A 9,878-nucleotide genomic window follows, 5' to 3' on the forward strand; every position below is an offset into this window, starting at 1 on the left:
ACGTTTGCCAGTAAGGCCATATTTCTCCAACCCAATGCGCTGCTTTAAATGTCAGCACTTTGGGCATACTACGTTGGGGTGCAATGGGATAGGCACTTGTGGTAAATGTGGTCAGCCTGCCCATGAAGGAGCTGATTGTTCTTCGCCTGTGAAGTGCGTGAATTGCTCTGGGAGTCACCCTGTCTGGAGCTGGGTCTGCCCAATCTATCTCGACAAACGGAAGATACAGGAGATTAAAACATCTAAGCGCATCCCCTATGGTGAGGCCAAGAAGCTCTTTAAGGCCATGCAACCTCCTGTGTTTACTACATCTTTCGCTTCCGCTCTGAAAAAACCGGTACAAATGGCCACTGTTGCTACGCAAACGGAGGTTGCTAGTGTTAGCACTAATACCTGCGTTTGCCAGTGCACTTGTGCTGCTGCGGTTGTTTTGCAACCTGCGGCTCTCCCCGCAACGTCGGACAAGGCTGTGGTTGCTGACATTGGGGTACTTCCTCCCTCTCCCCATATGGGGCCTTCTGCCCAGGCGAGTAATGCTCCACCTGTTGACAAGGCTCTGCATTCTAAGCCCCCCAAGACAAATACGCCGAAGCTGAAGGTTTTGCCACCTGCGGAGACTAGTCAGGGTCGGTCCGATGACGAGGCCATCGTACTGTCTGACGTCTCCCGTGGGTCGTCATCAGAGCTGATGGACATTGACGTCGACCGGGGGCGATCTTCTTGCCCCAGGAATAAATCTCCGGCCAGTACGGGCTCTCCTCCAAAGCACAGAGGCAGGGTGAGAGTTCAGCCCCCCTGATCACTGGCTCCCATATTACAGTGGAACCTAAATGGGTTCAGGACGCATGTGGCCGAATTACAGCTCCTTGTACGAGAGTGCCCTTTGTGCTTATGTCTCCAAGAGACACATTTTCGGGCCACTGATGCTCCTTCTTTATGGGGCTATACCGTCTATCGGAAAGATGATCTGATGGGGGAACGGGCAAAGGGTGGTGTTGCGGTTTTTGTCCGTGACATGCACCCCTCATCTGAGCTCCCTCTCGTTACAGACTTGCAAGCAGTTGCAGTTGACCTTCTTGTGGGTCGGAGGCTCACAGTCTGTTCACTTTACTTACCACCTCAGGATGCGATAGACTCTGAGGCTCTCGCAGACCTTATTAGCCACCTCCCCCGCCTATTTCTTCTTCTGGGGGACTTCAATTCTCATAATGTCTTATGGGGCTCTTCGACTACTTGCCCCAGGGGTCGCATTCTGGAAAGCCTCATGATGTCTGAAGAACTGTGCATCCTCAACTCTGGTGCTCCCACTCATTTCTGTACTGCTTCTGGGTCGTTGACAGCTATTGACCTTTCCTTTTGCTCTCCAGCACTAGCGGACTCTGCTGTGTGGGTGGTTGCTGCTGACCTCCATTCTAGTGACCACTTCCCTCTTTGGATTTGCCTCCTGGATGAGGCTATGGCATTACCAGTGCCGCCCCGGTGGCACCTCTGCCGAGCTGACTGGACACTTTTCAGCCAACTGGCTGTTTTGGAATACCGTACCGGCGTCCACGAATGGGTAGACCATGTTACAGCCGTGATCTCCCATGCTGCTGAATTGTCAATCCCACGGTCATCAGGTCATCCCAAGAGGCGTCCTGTCCCTTGGTGGACTACTGAGTGCCGCTCAGCCATCCGAGCCCGCCGTGCAGCTCTGCGCCGCTTCAAGTGCTGTCCCTCAGCTGACAATCTTGCGGCCTTTCGGGTGGCAAGGGCCAAAGCGCGGCGCGTGATTAAAGAGAGCAAACGACGGTCATGGCATTCGTTCTTGAACTCCATCTCCCGCTCCACTAATTCTACAAAAGTATGGGAAGCCATCAGGAGGATTTCCGGGAAACGCAGCCAACTACCTGTCACGGCATTGCTGCATCAGGGAAGTCTTCTCACGGCGCCGAGAGACATTGCCGAGACACTGGCCATGCATTTTGCGGCATCTACCGCCACTATTACCTGTGATCCAGATTTCTGCCGCTACCGCACTGCCATCGAGAGGGGTCCCTTGGACTTCCGGTCTCCAAATTCTGAGCCCTACAACTGCCCCTTCACAATGTGGGAACTGGATTCGGCGCTGTCTGTGGCTCATGATACTGCGCCTGGTCATGACCAAATCCGGTACAGCATGCTGCAGCACTTGTTACTGCCTTCCAAGGAAGTTCTCCTGAATTGTTTTAATATGGTATGGTTATCCGGCACGTACCCTGACTCGTGGCGGGAGGCGATTTTGATTCCCCTCCTCAAACCGGGGAAGGACCGAACGCATCCCAGTAGTTATCGGAGTATTGCTTTGACGAGCTGTGTCGGGAAGACGTTGCCTGGTTTGGCTGCTCGAGTCCAGGCAGCTCCTTAGCCCTTCTCAGTGTGGCTTTCGGAGATGTCGTTCAACTATAGACAACTTGACCCTGCTTGAGGCGGCCGTCCAACAGGCCTTCCTGCGTAACCAGCATTGTCTAGGTGTATTCTTTGACATTCATAAGGCGTATGACACTACTTGGCGCCGCCATATCCTCAATCAACTCCATGAGTGGGGCTTTCGTGGCCATCTCCCCATCTTCATTCGGTCCTTTCTTTCCCACTGCCTCTTTCGATATAGGGTTGGTAATGTGCTATCGGATTGTATGTGCAGGAGAATGGTGTTCCTCAGGGAAGTGTTTTAAGTGTCACCCTCTTTGCTGTCGCCATTAACAGTATCACGTCCACTATCCGGAGTCCTGCCCAATGCTCCTTGTTTGTGGACGATTTTGCTGTTTTCTGTTCTTCCTCCAGTCTTGTCACTGCTAGTCGGCAGCTGCAGCTTACGATACAGCGATTAGAGGGATGGACTGCGAAGACGGGTTTTACCTTTTCTGCAGACAAATGTGTGTGTGTGTGTGTGTGTGTGTGTGTGTGTGTGTGTGTGTGTGTGTGTTCATTTTAATCGTTCCTGACGTCTTTTTACCTCCCCTGAATTGCGTCTGAGGGACACCATTCTTCCTTTTAGCGACACTGTGCGGTTCCTGGGCCTCACTTTTGATTCCAAACTGTCGTGGTTGCCTCACCTTAAAGACCTCAAGGTGCGGGCCCTGAAGGCACTGAATATTTTGAAGTGTCTGAGCCATCGGTCCTGGGGAGCAGATCGGGCACGTCTGCTGCAGTTTTATAGGGCTTTCGTCCGATCGCGTCTTGAATATGGTTGCACCGTGTATGGGTCAGCAAGGCCTTCGTATCTGAAGATACTTGACGCAGTACACCATGAGGGTATCAGGCTGGCCACTGGTGCCTTCCGTACCAGTCCCATCCCTAGCCTGTGTGCTGAGGCAGGGGAACCGCCGCTCGCCATCCGGCGGAAACTCCTCATGGTGCGACGGGTGTGTCAATTCCTTGCCTGTCCTACCTCCCCTGCGTACCCTACCGTTGCCCGACCGCCTATGGAACATCTCTTTTCCAGTCGTCCCAGGGCAACAAGACCATTTGGGATTCGTGCCAAGCATTTGCTTGAGTCCCTTGGTGTGGAGCGTGTGGCCCCCCAACGACAAGGTTTTACTCGCCTGCCTCCCTGGTTGCTCCAGAGGCCCGGTATCCTTTTAGACTTGTCGGAGTACCGGAGGAGCTCCACTCCTGCGTTTGTTTTTACCTCCTTATTTTATGATATTTTACACCAGCATCCCGACCATGTACCAGTATTTACGGATGGCTCTACACAGGGGGACTGTGTTGATTGTGCTGTTGTTTTCCCTGATCGAGTCGTCAAGTTACGGCTTCCTGCGGCGTTTACCATCTTTGATGCCGCATTGTTTGCGATCTTGCGGGCATTGGAGCAGATCAGATGTGTTCCCAGTCTTAAGTTCCTCATCTGTTCTGACTCCCTGAGTGCCCTTCAGACCATGCAACACTTGTACCCAGCGGAAATGGTCGTCCAGAACATCCATGATGCCCTTCTCCACCTGCAATGGCAGGGGAAGGTGGTTTCCTTCTGCTGGGTGCCGGGGCACGTGGGTATTAGGGGAAACGAACTGGCAGATGTGGCTGCCAAAGATGCGTGTTCCCTCCCTCACGTTGTTGCATGTGCGGTCCCCCTCCATGCTGTTACCTCCCTCCTGCGTTTTCGCGTTCTGCGTCAGTGGGAAGAGGAGTGGCTGGCAGTCGGTGAAAATAAGCTGCGTCTGGTCAAGGCCACCACGCGGCCATGGCGTACGTCCTACCAGTCATGCAGGCGGGATGAGGTTCTCCTCACTCGCCTCCGCATCGGACACAGTCCCTTAACGCATGGTTTTTTTACTCCGGCGGGAGGACCCCCCAATCTGCAGTGCTTGTGGCGTCCAGATTACTGTCCGCCACATTTTACTTGACTGTCTTTTATTCTCTGACCAGAGGGCGGTGGTTTCTTTGCCACCGGATTTGCCCTCTATTTTACAAGATGACGCAACGACTGTAGTTAAGGTCTTACGGTTTTGTGTCCTGTCCAATTTGTTGCCTTGGATTTTAGGGAGAGGGTTTTAATGTGCTGCTGGGTGACTGGCTCATCCAGGTTTTAGGTAAGTGGTCAGCCAGTCACAATTACCTCCTTGTTTCCCTTCGGTCTCTGTTCTCTTTTCCTTGTTTCCCTTCCTTTTTAGTGTGTTCTTTCTCCTCTTGTTTTGCCTCTGTATGTGAGAATTTGGAACTGCGTCACATCTGTGTCTTTTAGCCGTTCTCCTTGTTCGCTGTTCGTCTTAGTCCCTTCACTGCATGTGTTCCTGTTTTTACGCGTTTGGGCGCTGATGACCACGCTGTTTAGCGCCCGTAAACCTCAAACTCACACACACACAGAAAATTGGAATAGAGATCAACATAAACATCATTTCCGCCCTTTTTACTGCTCACGAAAACCACACTTTGCATGTTGTACCACCATAGAGCAAGACCTTCAGAGGTCCCCCTGCGAGTTCGGGAGATAGAATAGGCCTGAGGTATCCCTGCCTGTCGTAAGAGGCGACTAAAAGGAGTCTCACTTTTCGGTTCTATAAGTTCAGGCCCCATTTTAAGGTTTGGTCTGCCACTTTCCAAATTCTACAGAAGTGTGGGCCATATGGGGAAGGATGCCTTACATAATGCATGAGTTATCCATAGTGCCCTAAGATTTGATTTCCTGAACCTCTTGGTATGCCTTTGCATCTCCACCAGCAATTCAGCTATTTGGGCAAGGACACTTTCCGGGGTATGTCATCTTCTTCCGTTGTCTCCTGTCCTCTTTTGCCCCCTTGACAGTACTGGATTTCTCTGCGTCCAACATCCAGCATGGTAGCCAGTCCATTGTGGTGGGGCTGTTATGTACCCATTTGGCGGTAGTCCCCTGACAACACAGGGATCGCATTGCTGACGTATGAGCTGTAAGCTCCCCACGTATGCCACGGAGTAGATGCCTGTCATCAGGACTCCCAGCAACGGCCATCATGCCAGGTGGCCTTTGCTGTGGCTGCGTGGTGCCCATGGTGAGGTGCCGGCACTCTCTAAGAAGGGCAAGATCGAGTACAAAGCTGACAGATATGACCCTAAATCGTCTCCCTCCCTCGCTACACCATGAGAGGAACAGAGGGCTACAGAAAGAAGAGAGCCATATTCGCCTCGGTATTTAGTCTGTAGCAGAACAGACGGGGACCCCTTTCTACCTATGAAGCCTCAATTTTTTGTTGAACTTCTTGAGGATAAGTTTGGAGAAGTGACAGTGCTGTCCAAGATGAGAAGCGATGCACTCTTGATTCAGACAGCATCCCCACCCCAATCCCAGGCGTTACTCGCTTGTGACCAGCTGGATGATATTCCTGTTTCCGTCACTCCCCATAAAAGCCTCAACATGGTCCAGGGGATTATTTTCCATCATGACTTCTTCTTGCAGTCTGAGGACGAGCTCCGCACCAATCTAGAACGGTGTGGTATTCATTTCATCCGGCACATTTACAGGGAACCCAAAGACAACAGGGTTGCTACCGTTGCCTTCATCTTGGCCTTTGAGGGTGATTCATTGCCTGAATAGGTCAAGGTTATGGTATGACGTTAAACCATAAATTCCTCCCCCTATGCAGTGTTTTAAGTGCTGGAAATTCGGGCACATGTCAAGACTGCGGACATAACTGCATCCAGATACTCCCTGTGCACCTCCTCCCACTTGTATCAACTAGGGAGAGCAGCACTCCCCCTGCTCGCCAGACTGCACAGTACTCCAAAAGGAGCGGAAAATCACGGAGTACAAGACCCTAGACGGGTTGACTTACCAAGAGGCTAAACATAAATTTGAACGATTACACCCTGTTCGGTTGACGTCCACATACACCGCAGCTACATTACCATCGCCATCACACCAGTCGTACCACACACTGTGCCATGAACAATGGATGCTCCCGGCTTCTAGAATACATCTGCCCCTTTGGTGGTGGCAGGGAAATTTTCTTCCATTGCTCCCAGAGTACCTGCTTCAGGAGCAAGCCTCCCCCCCCCCCCCAAGGGGACATCTCTCCTCTCCCCCCAGCTGGGGAAGCAACAGCCTCCTCTGGCTCCTCTCATGTGGAAGGGGTCCCTTGAGACCCTCTCTCGCAAGGTTTCCACTAATATCACAGCGGACACTCGCCAGTGGTTAAAGGAGCCAAAAGCTGCTGGATGGAGAGCTTCACGGTCTTTCTTCGTGCCTGAAGCTACTTCAGAGAAGTCCTCCCAGCAAGCCCCCTAAAAAAAACGAGAGGGCAAACAAACAAAGAAGTCTGCTGAGAAAAAGGACCCTCCAGTGGCCCCAAAACCACCACTCCCTATCAATTCTGCACCTGCAGATGAGGTGGAAATCTCAGCATCCTTTGAGGACCTGGATCTCACTGATGCCTCATCCACAATAGGAATGGTGACCCTGAGGCATATCCTGCCTCCTCGCCTTCTTCATGCCTTCCCAGCCTCACGATGTCATATTCTAGTGGAATTGCTGCGGTTTTTTCCACCACCTGGCTCAGCTACGGCAACTGTTAAGCTTTACACCTGCTTTCTGCATTGCCCTCCAGGAAACCTGATTCCTGGCAACGCGGACCCCTGCCCTTTGCGGCTATAGGGGATATTACAAGACCCATAGTGACTATAATAGTGTGTCATGTGGAGTCTGTGTCTATGTCCTGAACTCAGTATATAGTGAACCTGTGCCCCTTCAAACCACTCTTGAAGCTGTGGCTGTCATGATAAGGACTACACAGGAAATAACTGTCTGCAATGCATATCTTTACCGAGCAAGGTGGCGCAGTGGTTTGCACACTGGACTTGCATTCGGGAGGACGACAGTTCAATACCGCGTCTGGCCATCCTGATTTAGGTTTTCCATGATTTCTCTAAATTGCTTCAGGCAAATGCCGGGATGGTTCCTTTGAAAGGGCACGGCCGACTTCCTTCCCTAATCCGATGACCTTGCAGTTTGGTCTCTTCACCCAAATCAACCCCAATCCAATGCATATATTCCTCCAGATGGTGCAGTATCCCTGAACACATTGGCGGCACTGATTCATTAACTCCCTAAACCTTTTTTACTTTTGGGAGATTTTAACGCCAATAACCCCTTGTGGGGTGGCGCTGTGCTCACTGGCCAAGGCAGAGATGTCGAAACTTTCCTGTCTCAACTCAACCTGTGCCTCTTAAATACTGGGGCCCTCACACATTTCAGTGTGGCTCATGGCACATACTCAGCCATTGATTTATCCCTCTACAGCCCAGGACTTCTCCCATCTGTCAACTGGAAAGCCCACGATGACTTGTGTGGTAGTGACCACTTGCCCATCTTCCTGTCAGTCCCCCAGTGCCATTCCCCCAGACGTCTACCAAGATGGGCTTTAAACAAGGTGGACTGGGGAACTTTCACCTCTGCGGTTACCAATGAATCACACCCACATGGTGCCATGTGATAGCTGAGCAGGTGACTAGAACGATTGTTTCTGCAGCAGAAAACACGATCCCTTGTTCTTTACAGTGCCCGCGGTGGAAGTCAGTACCTTGGTGGTCACCAGAAATCGCTGAGGGCATTAAAGAACATCGACGAGCTCTACAGCGACATAAGCGGCACCCTGCATTAGAGCACCTAATAGTTTTTAGATGGCACTGTGCCCGCATTCACCAGCTTATAAAAAGATGGAAACAGGCATGTTGGGAGAGGTACGTCTCGGCCATTGGGTGCCATACGTCACCTTCCCAAGTCTGGATGAAGATCAGATGTGTTTGTGGGTACCAGACCCCGACAGGTGTTAGTGGCATTAACATCAGTGGCACGTTATCTACTGAAGCAAACACAATTGCCAAGCACTTTGCTCGAGCCTCTGCATCAGAGAATTATCCCCCAGCATTTCGCACCCTGAAACGGCGGGTGGGAAGGAAAGCCCTCTCGTTCACTGAACATCACAGTTAACTGTATAATGTTACATTTACAAAGTGGGAGCTCCTCAGCGTCCTTGCACATTGCCCTGACACAGCTCCTGGGCCAGATTGGATCCACAGTCAGATGATCAAACATCTCTTGTCCGACTACAAGCGGCATATCATCATCATCATCATCATCATCGTCATCATCATCTTCAACTTGATCTGGTGCAGTAGTGTCTTTCCGTCACAGTGGCGGGAGAGCACCGTCATTCCAGTGTTCAAACCCAGTTGATGTGGATATCTGTTGGACCACCAGCCTCACCAAAGTCGAAACTTATGATGTGTCAGCAGTTGTGTTGGGTCCTGGAGTCACGTGGTCCACTGGCTCCATGCCAGGGCGGTTTCCACCAGGGTCACTCTACCACTGATAATCTAGTTTCCCTCGAGTGTGCCATCCAACCAGCCTTCTCAGACGCCAACACTGGGTTGCCGTCTTTTTTGATTTACGAAAAGCTTATGACAGGACCAGGCGAGATCATATCCTTGCCACATTATACAAGTGGGGTCTCCAGGTCCCGCTCCCGATTTTTATTCAAAAATTCCTGTCACTCCGTACTTTCCATGTCTTAAGTTGTTGCCTCCCATAGTTCCCCCTATATTCAGGAGGGTGGGGTCCCACAGGGTTCTGTATTGAGTGTATCTCTATTTCTATTGGCCATTAACGGCCTAGCAGCAGCTGTCGGGCCGTCCATCTCACCTTCTCTCTATGCAGATGACTTCTGTATTTTATACCGCTCCTCCAGTGCTCCTGTTGCCAAGCGGTGCCTACAGGGAGCCATCCACAAGGTGCTGTCATGGGCTCTAGCCCACAGCTTCGAGTTTTCAGGCACGAAGTTGTGTCATGCCCTTCTGTCGGCGTTGTACCATTCATCTGGAACCAGAACTTTACCTTAATTACGTACCACTCACTGAAGTGGAGACATATCTATTCTTGGGACTGGTCTTAGACGCCCGATTGACATGGCTTCCTCATCTTCGTCAGCTGAAGCGGAAGTGCTGGCAGTAACTCAATGCCCTCTGCTGCCTGAGCAACACCAATTGGAGTGCAGATTTCTCTAAGCTGCTGCAGCTCAGCAGAGCCCTTGTTCAATCCCGCCTTGACTATGGGAGTCTGGTTTGTGGTTCGGCGGTGCCCGCAGCGTTGCATTTACTCGAACCAGTGCACCACTGTGGCGTTCGACTGGCAACAGGAGCTTTTAGGATGAGTTCAGTGACCAGCGTCCCATTGGAGGCCAAGGTCCCTCAATTGAAGGTAGGCATGCACAACTACTCGCCAGTTACATAGGACACATTCATAGTTCTTCAGAGCATCCAAATTGCCGTCTTCTTTTCCCATCCATGGCGGTTCATATCCCACATCGGAGGCCCAGGTCAGGGCTTGAGATCTTCAGACAGAAGAGATTGGATGCGAACCACAATCTTAAGCCCTGACCTGGGCCTCTAAT

This window comes from Schistocerca americana, chromosome 2, assembly GCF_021461395.2.
Source record: "Schistocerca americana isolate TAMUIC-IGC-003095 chromosome 2, iqSchAmer2.1, whole genome shotgun sequence".
In the NCBI taxonomy this organism is placed as follows: Eukaryota; Metazoa; Arthropoda; class Insecta; order Orthoptera; family Acrididae; genus Schistocerca; species Schistocerca americana.